The sequence below is a fragment of the Aphis gossypii genome, chromosome 3 (assembly GCF_020184175.1).
Source record: "Aphis gossypii isolate Hap1 chromosome 3, ASM2018417v2, whole genome shotgun sequence".
In the NCBI taxonomy this organism is placed as follows: domain Eukaryota; kingdom Metazoa; phylum Arthropoda; class Insecta; order Hemiptera; family Aphididae; genus Aphis; species Aphis gossypii.
The window spans coordinates 36,198,723-36,217,032 of NC_065532.1; the positions used below are offsets into that span (position 1 = coordinate 36,198,723).

Genomic DNA, 18,310 nt, shown 5'->3' on the forward strand with positions numbered 1-18,310 from the left:
AATCAAATATGATACACAATAATTAATAAATTATAAAATGAAAAATTTAGGAAGTCTAGAATTTGATGATAGGTATCAAAGAATTTAAAAGGCTTTATTTTATCATTTCTGAAATGTTATAAGTTGTAAAATAATGTCTTACATTAAAAACAGTATTATTCATTTTTCTTTTTTAAAGAAGCTCATTGGATTATTAATCCACTAAACGAGAAATTATTGAGAAGCAGATTACAAAATCTGTACCCAAAACTGGATGTGTATTGTTCACCGAAGAGAAATTAATTAGAATTAAGTTATTATATAGGTCGTACAATTTTGCAGTAGTGTAAAAGTTTGCTAATATGATAAGTCTGAATTTAAATTCAAATTGATTTAAACGTGTGATAATTTTAACTATCAAACCCAACATTGGATTGTATTTTTTATAATGAATTACGATCAATACAATTTAGTGTGTTAATTATTATAAACAAATCTTTTCGGATAGACTTGAGATTTGGTATCCGCTATCTAAGTGTTTCTTGAAAATAAAAAATAAACTTTGTTTTATGGGATTTTTTAATGGGTGTTGGCATATTATTCATTGTTATAATAGTGTTACTAATGTTTCTTATTTTGCGTGAAAAAATACATTAAGATTTTTCCATCAAATAAGAGTAACCTGAGACAAGTAATCAGGCTTGTTTATACAATTATTTGTTTTTTTAGTATAATATTTCACGTATTCCTCAGAATTTTTCGTAGGAAGTACTTTATGTAATTTTTTCATGAATTCAAAGAAAAATCGAAATGGAATTTTCGATTGACTGTAGATTTTATGAGAATATTGGAGAAATAGAGGACGAGAATATTTCTTAAAAGTGTTCTTAGAAACAAAATGTAATAAAAAAAACATGTTACTGTAAAACCAATTGCATCTTACTTCGCGTAGGATCTGAAATTTATTACCACTGCACTTCATATAGGTACAGTATTATTAGATATTTACATGTTTTCATGTATACGGTTTTTGAATTATGCTATATAAAAATAAAATGGTTTGTGTAGAATTTTATCTTTAAAATAAATGTTCTAAAAAAACGTGACTCTATTATAGTTACTATAATATTATATTATGGTTAAAAATTAATAAATAGATTAAACGCCAATCTTGGATATTATTCTATAATTGTCAAAATAACCTATTCGACAATAAATTATGTAATTTACACACTATTTTGTATCATATTATTAACTAAATATTTTTGTTTTATTATAGATTTACACGCAATATTGATTACTATTTCCAGTTAAATTGCAAAAAATGAATAGTATTGTCATCATATAATCTCACTGTATTACTGAAGGTAAGACTTTTTGAATTTTTAATAATCTATTTAATTTTTATTAAAAATACTAAGCATGTTCGTTGTATGTATAGTTTTACAGTATATAATAATATTATCTAAAAGTCATACATTTTAAAGCAAATAATTGAAAATTATAAATGTTGTTTAAATACTGGTTCGTCAAGTTACTAATAATTAAATAAGAAAAATATATGTTATCTCAACGTTAAAGTTATTGCATAAATTTGTTTTATGATAGATAGCTCGTAAATTCTACATATATAATATAAAAATGTAAATCTAGACGAATAATATTATTATCTTTAAAACTTTCGACATTACGAAGTTTTATGGAGAAATTCTTTCATATATTGCACTTAACTAAATAATTGTTTGTGTATGTACTTATGTAGTCGGTTGTTACATAACGAGCTATAATTTAGAAAACAAATAAATAAGATTTTTTAATTTTTATTTTTTATTAAATGAGTAACGTTATCAAATCTGATTACAAATTATAGCGGAATGTATTTAAAACAAATGAAAAAATTCTTCCCTGTGGATGAAAAAAATGTATACGATTTTATAAATAATAGAATACACAAGGTATACCCAATATTATAACCATATTGATCGGCAATCGATATTACCTGACCAAATTTCTGGAACTTAAATATGTATATATAAATTGTTTATTGTTGGATAAAAATATTATTTTTTTATCTGATGACCTACCTACCTACCTACCTACCCTAACGCGCTCGCTGCGTTTCGTGAATATATAGCAAGTACTATAGTATGTTTCATATTGGCGTAAGCAATGTATTGTAATATAATATAATATTATGGATAGTGGACCGTGCGCTGCGATCGAGTGCCAAACACGCGAATTGTTGACTACCCAAAAATGCAATTCTCGTCAAGTTATTTAGACTAAAAAGGTTATTGCGCTCATACGACATACCAGCGCCAGGTACCCGTTGACGTATATAATGTTCATGTGTATGTTTATTATACTGTTTTACTTACTGCTCTGTAATTATGCCTATTACGCTGTAAAATGGTTATTTTTTTATAATAGTTTTTGAATTATGCAGTTGGTCACTATACACCGTAAGAGGACTCAGTGGTGTTGTACATTTTTCGTATTCCGTGTATAAGGGTTTCTAGTGGAGTAGATACTATTTTTTTTCTGGAAGGGTATGTTTAAATATATTTATGATTCAAATTACAAGTTATTAGTTTAACTAAATGTCATTTGTTCTAATCAATATGAAAACAATTTTTTGTTTTTTTTTTAGGAGGGGGGGGGGGTAAATATTTGTTTTGAGTTACCTCATAATATATATCACGGATATCACGAGTATATTCCTATTATGAATTAATAAATCTAAATCATTATGAAACCATTGCTTACTATCCTTTTTGTATAATATGTTTACCTAACCTAACCTAGATCTACGTATAATCTATTCATATGGCATGCAAATATTTATTAATTATGTTAAGTATATTATACACTTATATCGTGCCATAATTTCAACAGTTTAATTAATACTTACCTATCATTTAAAAAAGTATACATTTTTACTGTCGGAGCGATTTGATTTTACTATGATACTTAGGTGTTTTTTTTTTTTACATTAACTGTCATCGCTTTTTGAAAAATAAAATGAGGTAAACCAGTTTTAAAAATATTGGGATATTATTTTTTGAACTAAGTAGTTATATATATTTATAGACATTTAATATTTTTAAGTAAATTTATGTTAACGTCGATAAAAATAATTCGTATGGCCATAAAGCTTTAAATTGAACACGAGAATTTTCTTAAGTCGTTATTAACACTGTTTGAAAATAAAAAAATACATAAACTCAATGCATATCGTGCCTGTTATATTAATTTAAAAGCATTTAAAGTTCAAAATAACATTTGTCAAATCATGAATATTTATAAATAATAGTGTAGTTAAAAATGTATACAATGTTTAATTTTTATAGCTAAAGCATCAAAATTTAATACATGTTTTCTCATAAAAAGTTAATATTATGAAACCAAAAAATCTAGAAAATATGTAACCGCAACTTTCTTTGCATGAATTTGAAATTAAAATTGAACTTTATTAGATATTTAAATAAAGAATAATAGGTAGTTCTAATTATTTTGTTGTAACCCACAATTATTATTCGTGAGGACTTGAAACTTTTACGACTTTTATTATATTTTATATATACAATGATGAAATCGTAAATAATTATTTTATCATTGAATTAAAGTTTGATATAAACATTACAGTGACTTACTTTGATGAGGTAAACTTTAGTACTTTACACATATTTTATAGTAGGTATATCAGTTTCCTATTTTTTAAAACTTTTCATGATGAATATTATTAAAAACCTAGGCATTTATGTTTTATTTTTATTCATATATTTATTTACAATTATTATTTTTTTTGTAGTATAAAAGTATTTTTCTAGAGATTTTATGTATATACAAATGGAATATATCGATACAGCAGTTGATTATTTATACATTTTTAAATTAGGTTTACAGATTAACGTTAAATTTGTTACAATATTATCAACTTCTATAATTCTTAATACACCTATAATATAATTAAAATTAGCTATACTGAATAATTAATTAATTATTTACCGGTTTTAAATATATATATAATACTTGAAACATGTAAAACATGTAAAATATTTTGTCACGGAGTAAAATAATTTTATAATATAAAACAATCAAAAATTATTTTATATCTTGCACGAATAAATATCGTCAATCGACAGTGCCACGTGATTTTCAACTTGTTTAGGTTCTCGGGCACGGTCAAAGATAGCTTCAGTTTTACCAGATGTTCTCAAGAAAAAATATCGCTTATAGATTATTATATTATGTTAAAATGAGTGTGTACACGAACAATGGGAAACGATCGTTATAGGTACCTAAACGTACGTCCATGATGGTGCATAATGTACCTATATATGTGTGTGTATATGTATATGTGTGTGTTTAATATAAGTGGTTCATTCGGCTTTTTCGGCTTTTCCGAACGATTTTCCCGCAGAAACACAATCCTCGGGTCGCTCATTGTTTTGTTGCGGTTTGATTTTCGGGCACCTCGAATCTTCTCCTCGTCGACCCTCCAGCTCACGCCATCGGTAGGTACCTACCTAACCACACCGCGGTTGTTTTAGAGTTTACACTGAGACGGTGTGAGGGTGTGTTGGCATCGTATTATAATAATAATAATAATAATAATAATAATAATCATAATCATAATAATGACTGGGTGAGTGTGTTTGCGCATTTAATAGAAAACGGCCAAGAGAAAAGCCAGGCGATGCATGAAATGTACAGATAAGCTCCTCTCGCTCATCCATAACCATACTATCCGGAGGCCGAGAGAAAATTCGCCGTTGTTTGATCGTAAGCTCCGAATTCGCATTATCGTAGTTTCATTCAAAATGTCATGATAGATATTGCAAGCTGTAAATTAATTTACAACTTAATCAATACAGATATTATTATATTATACCCTGAACTAAGCGCACGAACATATTACCCCCCCCCCCCTCACTACCACCAAAAAGCATTTTTCACTAATTCAAACGTTACGTTCCATAGGTTATCACTATCACGCATTTTAACATTATCTTTGTTAGTAACATTTAAATGAAAATGTTGTGATGTATGACCACATTATCCTTATCATCAAAATATATTGAAGTTATAATTATTATAGTTTAATAGACCAATAATGACAAATTCGCTTTTGATTTGTAGAAACTGTAATAAATCTTAAACGCATTACTTCTTTACTGTGTATAATATTATTTTATTTGAAAAGATTAGTTTAAGTTTATTTTCAATATTGTGTTTAAGCAATAAAAATATAATTTAAAAGTTTGTTTTCAAACAGAAAATAAGAAAACGAGTTTTAGATTGAGGGAGAAAATTTCCAACAAATATGTTTAAGAAAAAAGTTGACTAAATAACATTAAAGGAAACATGAAAACTAAAGATATAGAAGAAAAATATACGAATATTATAATTATTGTAAATTTAATTTAGTATTTTTAATACTCATAATAGAATTGACAATATTTTATTCATTTGATTTTAATGATGAACACCATTAATGCATTCATTATATACAAACAAAGCAAGTATAAGGTACACGGTACATTTTTATTTCTCATGAAATAATTATATACTTTTTTTCGATTATAGCTTTGGTGACAAGGGCCTCCGCATATATTTTAAATTTTTATGTTTATCAAAGGTTTTGATTGGCTAACTTACTGTCTATGTTTTAATAAACAATATGTATAACATTTTTCATTTGGATCAAAGTTAGTATAGTTTTCACTTTACAATACTTTTATCAATCGCCAAAATTCCGAAAGTTATATTTATTCATTTCTTATTCAAAAATTCTGTATGAAAAGTTTCAAACAATTTAGGTATATACTTTCAAATCTCATAAGAGTCCACTTTACATATTATTATATATATTTAAAAATAGTTTCGATGGATCATTTAAAGCTTTAACTCTGATATAATACATTTGCCTATATGTTCCTCTTGTATTTGGTTGGTACCTATTTCATTATTCTTCATTGTGCATTTCTAAAGCATGCACATTGCATAGGTTGTACCTATATATTAATTTTGTATTACATGGACACATGGTACATAGTGAGTATAGTGTAGTAACTTCTATAGTTTTATCAGATTGTAATATTCATCAAGTATAATATATTTATATATTTAATACTTATATATAAAAGTAATACTGTTGATGTAGTATTATATTCATAATTTATTATATAGTTAAAACAATTACAATGATATTATTACGTGTCCGATGTTAAATTTATAAATTTAACTTATTGTTAGAAATCTCCATATAAAGTTTTTACTTTTATTTTTAAATTTGTTTTATATTCCTTTATATAATTTTTGTTGTCATTTTGGTTGTGGTTATCCTAATGATACTCATGCTAAGTTAGTTTCAGCAGTCGTTAATTCTAACATAATTTAAAACTTTCTTGATTTGAAAGTGGCAGATTCTGAATAATATTTCCCTAAAGTTCATATAAATTAAGTAAAGGTAAGGTGTATTATAAATAACATATTATTGTTTATGTATAATTTAAAATAATAAAATAATACATGCAGTTTATTTAAAAGAAAACGATTTCTTCCTTTTATTATTTTATTATTTAATTAATTCATTAAAAGTATTGAAAACGCATACAGTTAAAAAACATTTTTAAAAAAATAATTTTTTTTTGTATGTTATTTCATTTATTGTAAATACTATTTATATTTTATAATTAATGGTAATTTAGAAATTATTTAGAATTGCTAATTAAGAATTTCATAATAAATATCTAAATGTATTATATTATTGTAACATTTTGTGTAAAACAAGCATTATGTTTGATAATCTGTAATGTGTATGTATAATATATATATATATTTAATTGCTAGTAATTGAGTTTTATTCAAATAGTGCATTTAATATTTTAAAATAACTTGGAATTATAAACGTTATAAAGATACTATATTAATAATATTTAATAAAAAAGTAAATTTATCAAATAATATGATTTTAAGTTCAAAATTAGTAAATGCGTTGATAATTATTTGTTTAAATAATAATAAAAATAAAAATCTCTTCTAAAATATATTATTGACAATTATAAAAATTAAATACGTGATATCAATAAAAGATGTAATGGTTTACGAAAAACTTTTTGTTTAATAGTTTTAATAAAAATTATATGCTTATAAAATGTTTCGATTAAAGGTTGATATTATGTCAAAGTAGTTCATGATTTAATTTAATTTAATTATAATTGATGTAAATTATTTACATTAATTTACCATATTCTACATTGTATTTATATAAATACTTTTTAATATTTTTTTTTTCATTAGTAATATTAAGAGATCAAACTTTATATTATCACTAGCTGGCTCCGTGCACTTCGTTGCCCGTTAAAAATGCCAATTCTATATAATATAATTCGAATTTTGATTAATTTGTTATTTAATATTCGGTTTAACGGTGTTCAAAACTTATATATTTTCATTGACCGTTTTGATTCTCAAAAATCTTGTGAAACCACCACTTTAATATGCGAATTTTGTAAAATGCTTTCTTATTGCACACTAAATTTGTGGTACGATTTTACGAATGTACCGTGTAAATTTTAAGCATCGATCTATCATTGTTCAGGCTCTACGTTTATTAGTCAGTGAGTTACTCAAGTCATAATATTATAGTCATTCTGCTTGCCGTTGCCGTGAGACTCTCTTATGATTATGCGAGCAGTATATTATCATGTAGGCAATCCACACATGGTGGATTGCGGACCCCGCGAGATGTGTACGTAAGCTTATAATTTCTAACACTTAAGTTTCAAAGTTATATCATTTTTTTATTTTACTACGGTAGGTAAAATACAATAATGTGCCATCTCGTAGTTTTTATATTGTTGCCTGTTGGTAAAACAATAAAACTTGGTATAACTTGTTATGTTAGTTTATTGCTGTGAATTTTAAATTTACTGTAGACATTGACTTATTTTGCTAATTCTTATTTTTGTTGTTATGGTTTTAACAAAATATAACAACAGGTCTATAATTATTATATTCAATCATAATCAATAGTGACCTTAATATAGTTTATTTTCTTGCTGGACTGCAGTGACAGTTGTTGTTTTTTTACATCCCGATTCCGAAGTTTTCTGGTGGATTTTCCTAAAATTGTACTACATAAGCACCTTCTCTTGCGACCAATAGGAGCGAATCATCAGTGAAAAATGTTACAAAAATGGGGAAAATAAATAATAATAACAAAAAAATTGTTACCATGATTACCGAAAATAAAATAGTAATAATAATAACAGTAATAGTAGTCATCAGTATTTTTTTTTAATTTTCCGTGCAATTTTCTTAACTTTTTCTTACATAAGAACCTTCTCCTGGAATTTACGACCTAAACAAAATAAGATTGAGCGAAATCTATCCAGCCGTTCTCAATTGATGAAATGTTATACATTTTTGTCTCTATTTTTATATCTATAGAAGATAGAAGATAGATAGATTATTGTGAACTAAAAAAAAATTCACTCAAAAAATTTCAAATTTCCAAACTAAAATAACTATAGAAACCATAGATTATATTGATTGTACATCGAGCTGATGTTTAGATGTCTACGTCTACTATAGAGTAAATAAAGACAATGGTATCGAGTTCAAATCCCAGACATCAATGAATAGATTTTGCACTTTTTCTACTTATTCGGTTGACTTTTTAAAAATTTTCTTTCGTAAAAACCTTCTCCAGACAATAACAAATACTCCTAAAAAATAATTAGCGAAATCGGTTCAGCTGTTCTTAATTGATGAATTTTTATACATTTTTGTCTTCATTTTTATGTATAAAGATTTTTAATTTCTTTTTTTACTATGACAACGATTTAGGTTTGTATGTCTATTTGCATGCATTTTTAAAAACATTTTAAATAAATGATTTATTTTATTTAAATGGTTGCCATTGACTACCAAAAATAATTTAGTTGACTATTTGCTGGATAGATGGCGATTCTGTAATTTCATCACCACCTCGTCATATTTCTCTAACCCGATAACTTTCTCAAATTTTTCGTCCGTAAGAACCTTCTCCTGGCAATTACGGCCCAAACAAAAAAAGAATGAGCGAAATCGGTCCAGGCGTTGTTGAGTTATGCGCTTACCAAATTTTGCGATTCATTTTTATATATAAGATAATTATATTTATAATGTTTAAAGTCAGTATTATTATAATAATATAATAGTTTAAAAATTTTGGTATAATACTGTTTAAGTTCAATTATTTCATTGATTCATGAATAATCATAAAGCTTATAATGGTATAGGTAAAACATATTACTAAGAACAATTTGAGTTGAAAACTAAGAGATAATTTTTAGTTTGTCTTACGAGTTCTAATGATAATATGTTACTATAGTAAGGTGAATGACTGAATTTCGGCGTATGTCAATAATAGTTAGTAACACTGTTGCTTACACCAATGAGTTCATTGCAAATGTTTGAGTTTTACACTGTAAATACTTTAATAATGTAATAATTTACCAGTTATTTATAAATGCAAAAAACTTAATTTTCATAATGTGTGATGATATTTTTCTTAAATTATGATAAAATAAAATATAATTTATTTAATAGAATAAGGGAGGGCTATAGTGATATTTAGAATTTCAAATGAGAACTTCATCATTAAAATAGTATTTCCTTAATGTATTTATACAATATTGGAACATTTGAACCTCCAACAAGATAAAGTATTCACAAAGTGCTAATCTGGAACAAACAGTAAGTATTTAGCATAATAATATAGTCATAGAGCAGAAAATTATTATAATATTCATAACTTAACTATAATTACTCACATTTATATAATATAAAATAATATTTTAAGAATTATTTTAATATACATAACAATAAATTATCAGTAGCACCAAAATTCATAAAAAATATCTATTGTTAAAAAAGCTATAGGAAAGAATATATAATTTAGATTCTAAAGCTTCAATGATTTGATGCTTTTTAAAAGTCTAGATACATTTCTTATGGATAACAATACTCAAAGTTAATGGTTTTCATTTTAAAACAAAAACTAATTGATTTTTCACTTAAAAATATTTATGATTTGAATTTTATTTTGTTTTTAATTAAAATACAATTAAATAAATGGTTATTATTTAAAACTAAAAATTATAATTTTGAAAAGAATAATTAATTGAAATTGTTGTGTTCAATACTAAAAAAAAAAAAAATACTAATAAATCATTTTAAAATTAAAGAAAGAGATTTTAATTCCCGGAAAATTTCAAATTCTATTTCAACCTTCAATTAATTCATTTGAATTCGTAATACGATTAACTTAACTATATAAATTACAGAAGTGTATAAATGCATTTAAATTTAAATATATAAAATTGTACAAAATCTTTTAAACACGTTAGTAAAAATAGATAAATCTATAAATAAATTCATTTTTGTTTCTATGTAAGATAAAATTTACCTAAAGACTAATATTATTTTGATTTTTAGAAGCCACATAATTTCTATACTACATTTCTCTATTATTAGTTGTTATTATTATTCATTCATTTTTAAGTATACTACATTATTTAAAATAATATATTTAATGTTTTTAGATTCTTATAATAATATAATATACAGTTGATCCTCGATAGCTCAGATCAGTTGGGGGCAAAAAAAAATTTGAATAATCGAAAATTCGAATTCGACTTGTATAAAATGTATAAAATATGTATCTTTGCATGTAAGGCGTTTCTTCGAGTTTTCGAAAATTCGACTTATTCGAACCAGAGGTTCGAGTTATTGGTTTCACTGTAGTTCTACATTTCATATTATATAGAATAATTCACTAAGCATACTCAGTGTTCACCCTAATATTTTTATTCAAAAATGTAGTTAAATATTTAAAATATATTTTAAAATTCTCAAAATCAGAATTTGAATAAATTTATTATTAAAGAAAAAATAATATAATATCAATGAACATACTCGGTGGATCATATTGTGTATAAGAGCCACATATTTATTAATTATTTTTTATACATATTCAATTAATATCTTTTATTTTTTTTTTTTTAATATTTTTTATAAGACAAGTCCCTGTTTGTTTTTTGATTCATTTAAACGTTTTGAGTTGATAAAAATATAAATACATTATAAATATAATATTTTTTATGATATTTTATAATTTATATATTATATAACTCTTAAATTAAACGTTTTAATAAATATTATACCATTTTACCATACTGGCGTCCAAATCCCTTTATAAATTAGTAATTAAACTATTGATTAGATATTTTGAAGTATTATTATATACTAATATATAATTATTATGGACGCATCATTATCAAACATATTTGACCAACTCCCAACTCGTGGCTATATTTAAATTAAATTAATTTTGTTTGTTAATTAACTCGTCTCACTTTATATTATGTATCTATCTCATTTGATCTAACTCAGCTTTATACGTAAATTAAAAGCTTGATTCATACATGGTAACTATGTACTACCTATATTACCATATTTTGTCGAGATTCATAAATGCATGGAATTTTAGAATTATAGTAACGTAGCACGTGTTCATGTACATTTCATTGATTTTCATATATTATAAACTAAAGTATAATTAATAGAAGATATAGGCAGAGAAATAAACTATAATTTAAAATAAATTTTGATTTTTACGAATATTATAATACACAATTCGAAATATTATCATTAGTTAAATTTTGTTTTTGTTATAATATTCGTATAAATGTCTATTTTTATAATATAAGCTAACCTAAGCTACAACTTCACTAAATTATTTTACTCTCACATCTACCGTTCAACAAATAAGGTTTAGCAAATCTAGATAATTTGTTCCAACCAACCGTATACTGTAATTTGTTTTAGATTATTCTGCAGTCTGCTCGTTAATAATACAAATATGGAAACTATAATATTTTAAAATATTAAATTTACTGATGTACCTAAAATTTATATTTGTAGCTTCGATAAAATGTAATGCGAAATCAAATGATTAAAATTAATCTGCACAATACGGCAGAACCTTATCGATTTTGTATAATTTGTAGCTACATTAAATATTATTACTACAGGTAACATACCTATCTAATTTTAGTTTCCAAATTACATTAAACTATGATAATATATATTTATGATTCCATAATCACGTAAATTTAAATAAATTTTTTATTTTTGTTTTATATTCTTCAAAATGTTTGAAATATTTTAATGCAGAATGAATAATGATGGTAAAATATTTTCTCCAAAATTACGTTTTTCAATATGATTTTAGTTTTACAAATTCATAATGCCATGTATAGTGAAACTAGAATAAATATTTATTTTAAATCACCATAGCAATAAGTATTATATGATACACTTTTAAGAGAAAATAGATGTACATTATACATAGAAAAAACGTGTATTTAAAATTATATAATATTTAAATAAAATGTTTGAATGAAAAAATTATTTGTTAACTTTCATCATTGTGAAATACAAACATTAGTATTAAAATCAAAACAATAGTTTTATACAAATAAATTTTTTTTTTAATATTAAACGAAATTAATAAATAATAAGATTTCGTTTTTTGCTTGCATTAGTTTATAAATAATCTAGCTTTTATGATCTTTTTAAGACTAATCGTTATTACTTATTATTAATAACAAAAAACAAAATATCCAATTAATATTATCTTATAATACTTATAGCAGTGTATTTCTTAAACGACACTTACATGTAGTGACATTTTCAAACGTATAATATTAGAGACTGGAGCTCACTAAATTTACCTGGTAAATTTTACCGATATTTTGTTTATCCGCTAAATATTTTTTACCGTTCTTAAATTAAGTGACCACTAATTTCAATTGTTTTAATGTGCACAAAAACGTACGATGACTTCCATGTTCTCTACAATACATGATATAATTAATGTAACGCTAGTTATGTGGTAAATTTATTAGATTCGTAATAAAAATGTTATTGAATTCATATTAAATTTACTAAACAAAAATATTATATTGTATTAAAAATTTAAGTAAAATTTTATCATAAAATTCTAATATCTACGTACAATGTGTATATTATAATGAAGTCCTCAGTAAGGGATGTGCTCCAAATAGTCGAATGAAATGCCCGCAAGTACATTTGCGACGTTTCCCGGAAATAACACGACATTTAAATTCTATTGTTTGCTAGTTTTCCAGAACCGATACTAATAATTTTGATCGAACAATAGATAGGCCACAAAATATGCTATTATTGTATATAATGTGTCGCATGTCATATACTTACTTTTGGTGAATTTCTTTCAAGACATGCTATTTACCCAAACTTTATTCATACCAAACACATCATGTCAGTCATATTATTATTCGAATGTGTGTCGTTGTTTCGTAGAATAATAAAGAGGTTGTCTGTGAAATTGTCCACTATGTTATAAACTTATAACTTTGGCCAGCAGTTTATTCTATGTATAATGAATATTGTGTATAACAATATGACGTTCCTATTAAAATACACAATACACATCGTGGTACGAGTAAATGATAGATACACATCGACTGAAGTTCTTAATTAAACTATTATTATTTTAGATTCAAAACAGTATATGTATATTTTTAATGATTGAAGTAACTAAATTACTTTTGTGAAAAAGTGCATTAAATAATTGATGCAGTCTTTTTGACGGAAAATTAAATATTGGTAGAACCTACTTTAAAGTTTTTTTTTTGTTTTCAATAGTTTCTGTTAATAATAAAACTAACAGTGTTTTAATATTCTAGAATAATATCCACGTGAAACTGTTTCCATCTTATTAGAAGTATTTTCATATAACTAATGGAATCGTTAACTACAAGTATTAGTTTAAGTTATACAATGACTATTGATATTGCCTTAAATTTTTTGATTTTAAATACAATTTTTACTTATAAATCGTAAGAATAGCCAATTGAAAATTAAAGCTCGAAAATTCGTGGAATATATTGTAAGTTATATACTTTTTTACGTGTACGTGCAGGACGAATGTTCAGAAAAATCGTCTTTTTATATTAAAAGAAGACCTGCGTTTCTCGAGAAAATTATTCAAATTAATAAATTACGACTTACGAAGCATTATAAGTATTTATAAGATTTTAAAATTAATTTGGTGTTAAATATATCATATATATCTCAAGAAATCGAGGAAGAAATAACATAAGATGAAATATGATCTACTTCTATTAAATAACAAAACACCACATGATCCATAATTTATTCAATGGATGAGAATTCATGTAATTGTTGTTAAAAAGTTCAACAAACTACGAAGCCATCGAAAATCAAGCTAAAGAAAAAAATAAAGAAATGGATATATAATAATCTTTCAACGCCTATCAGAGAAAATCAGTTCTGTAGTTTGATTTCAATAACAAAGAAATGAGCAAAACACGAAAAATAATTTAAAAAATAATAACTAGGTGTGTAGTTAATGCGAATAAAAATTAATTATTAGAAACGATAATAAATTAAAATTTTTTTCAACAATAATATACTACAGTAAATATCATCAGTTAGATAAAAGCAAATTTTGGCTGTACTAGACAAATGTGTAAAAAATCTTCGATAAAATATAAAATATATGCTAAACTATTCACACTGAAAAGTTGTGATTGCTGCCAAGCAATCTACTTATATACATTTCAAGGTTTTCGTTTAAATACACTTGTCAAGTTTAACGTCAAAACTCAAAATAGGAAATATATAGGTTTTAACAATAGAATGTCATGTAATATGTGACTTTAAATGTCAAGTTTGAATCCGTTTTAACACACTATGAACAATAATTACGATTATTATCAATAGCTTTCTCGCTATTTCATATATATAAACAATAATTAATCAGTACATTACAATATTGTTGATAAGTGACATCAATCAACAATAAAAATCTTACAAAATGTAAAATTTTTAATGATTTACATTATCTGATATTTGTGAAAATATCTATATCACGAGTGTACATTTATACGCATAACGTGTATCGTTATTTAATCAAATAAATAAGTAACGATAAAACAAAAATTAGTACAGTTGGGTATTGTAATTTGTAATATAATATATTTAACTAATTTTATTATACATTAATTAAATGAATAGTTCTTAATATTATAGCGTTATATATTATTTAAAGTTTACATTTAAGGTTATCATTTTTGTTTATAACAATGACATATTAATGTTAAATCATATTTATGTATTATACTATTTAACAAGTAATAGTTGAATATTTATAATAATAGTAAATTTGTTTTAGGATTTCATTTGTATGGTTTTTATTTATAAATTTCAATATATAAAAAAACACTAAACTATATAAATAAAATCAATCAACATGTATGATATATATATTTACTATACTACTTAACTACTTACTATACTGATATTATATTTCTCAATTTCATATATTTTTTAATACATTTAATATTTTTATTCTATTTTGTTTATATATTTTAATTACATCTTCTGCTTAAAACATATCATAATTTTTTTTTCGTAAATGAATTTGAAACTTTAAAAAAAAATTTTACTCAAATGATAAATGTTTACATTTTTGATGATTTAGTATAATATGTTTTTGTTAATTAATTAAAGCGCTACGATATACCATGTTTTGTTTAATATTCATTGCTTATAAAATATGAACTCGTCCATGTTTTTACACGATGACATTTTAAAGGAACTTTAGAGCGTTTACGTAAATAAATAGAATTAAAAAATAATAAAGCACCTAAAATGTACACCTGGACGTTATTGCATTGTCGTTTTATTTTTCATTTTCTCCTTTCAGTCGTAGATAGCTCGGTAATATTATTTGTCTCCCTTTCGCAATCATATAAAATACATTTTCTTAGCCGTCTTGAAAATAAACGATCATCCGACTTCTAAAAGAATACTGTACGTGCTTTTAAAAACTTTACAAAACGTCGAGGTTCGTAGTAAAAATTGCAAATACATGCAGCTCTCAATCATCGGTACACCATCTGTCGGTAACATATTACGATTGCAACAACTCTTTTAAAACTTTTCTATTCGTTTGCTATCGATATTATTTTCGCAGCTTTAACCTGAAATCTCAATATAAATATTATACGTATTCTGCGTGTTATTGCGAGTTTGGTTTTACATATGGAAAGAAAACTTTTAGAAGTGGGTTAGTATATGAAATGAATTAATATCCATCGAATGGTTTAACACAAAATGTATATTGTAATGCCTGCTTGTGTATATTTACGTAGGTATATGTTTTTTTTTTTTATAAGGTCAGTGAAAATCATTTGGAATAGCAGTGCACTAAGGATTTTTTTTCCATTTAGAACTGTTTTTGGTTTTATTGAAATTGCATAAAATTTTATCGTGTTTGCAATTGTTTCATTTAAAGGCAATTCCTTTTAATCGGGTTACGTTGTGAACAGTTTTCACTAAATTATAAAAGTATTTTATAATTATATAACATGCAATGCATATTAATACGAGTGCACAACTATACATATATATTTCACATTATCATGTTAAATTATAAATAGCCACACGGTGATAGTTTTAATTCGAATCAGTCTGTAAACATTTAATTATCGCCTTTTATATCAAACTGATAAACATGTATTTTTTTAACGAAAATATGCATAAAACATACATTTTTTTAATGGTTCATTTAAATGTATTTTAGGAATTAATCATTGGCCGCTAAATCATAATTGACGGACCAATAACTCACTAAATGTTTATTAAATATTTAGTGATTGTCTATGCGATTTGGCTGATTTGGCATTATTTTATTCAACATGGTATTACTCTATTCATAATATTTGATGTGTAATGTGTATATTGTATGATTCTGTAGTGCCATTAAATTAAAATTATTAATACTAATAAATATAGGTACTACTATTAGTACTATTACTACTTAAAAAATATGGATAATACTATCATTATATTATTTTATACTCTGAAGTTAAGATTTAGTTATTTTACTTAAACATGAAGACATTAAAGTTATTATCTATACCACCGGCATAATAGTATAATATGCAAGTAAAAAAGTATAATTTTTATTTTATTTTAACTGCAATATCTTATGTATTTTGGATTTACATAACTTCAGTCATTTGTTGTTGTACTTAATTTGTTCGATAATATTAATAATATTAATTTTACGTTGAATATATTTCTAATCGTAACGAGACTCTAATAATAATTGATTTTTCACAAATAAAAAAAATCGTAAATATTCTATTTACATTTTATTTAAAAATATTGACTGTGTTTAAAGGTAATCTAAAAGATTTTTCCAACAGAAATAATGTTATAATGCAACAGTTAAAATTAATATTGAATGGGATCACTAATTGTAAATGTCTTTAAAAATGTATATTGTTCAATTTCACTAATAATTCTTTATTAGAGCCTTTATTGTAACCTCCTTTGTCATCTTTAGAAACACTTAAAGGTCGTTACTGTTGAAGTTTTCGACTAACAAGAATTTTCAAAATTAGTAAGTTAATAAATAAATAAAAATCTAAGTATGAAAAAAAGTATAATAAATCTTTAGATAAAAGTACAATTTAAATAAATGTTACTAACTAAATTATATTTTAAGGGAATGACAATTTTAAATTTTAATTATTAATACGTTTGAAAATATATGAACATATATAATATAAATAAAAAATATACACTATATAAATATTAAACAAACATTATATGTATAATAATAACAATTTATAATTATACATCGGGAACGTATTATTATAAATTAAGTTTTTTTTTTTTAATATAAGATTTAATTTTAAGAGTAAAATACAAAGTTGAGTTCAACAAATTTCGTTCAAAATGGCTTTGTTATCTTTGAACCCAATACCTTTTTAAATAATTACGTATTAAATATTTAATGGGTCTTAGTGTTCTAATTATTACGTTTTTTATTATCACCTAAGATAATATTGAAATTATCTACAACAAAATTTACTCCAGAACGAAAAGAACTGCCTAATTTGTAATAAAATAATAAATTAATTTTTTGTATTATTATAATACATAAAAACATAGATTTTATTTTTTTAACTGTTGTTTTAACCATCGATTTTAATTGTAATAATAAAAGAGTACGGTAGAGTGACTGATCAAAACAGGATTAGTAGATTTTAATTATTTATTTGAGATTATATTAAGATATTTTCTAATAATCACTGATTTTTAGATTTTGTATATTTATTATATATTTATTAATTCATGATTGGTACTATATAAGGACGTGGTATAATCATTAAACACTATGGTTAATTTATTTGTA

The 18,310-nt window shown here is 24.1% G+C and overlaps 1 protein-coding gene across 1 annotated transcript in view; it reads left to right on the plus strand.

Moving 5' to 3' along the window:
• Positions 1-18,310, plus strand: part of LOC114128299 (uncharacterized) — a 161,456-nt gene that overhangs the window by 30,909 nt on the left and 112,237 nt on the right. Inside the window, exon 2 of the mRNA XM_050203179.1 lies at positions 1,259-1,346. The gene's annotated coding sequence lies outside the window, so the exon portion shown is untranslated. The remainder of the gene's footprint in view (positions 1-1,258; positions 1,347-18,310) is intronic.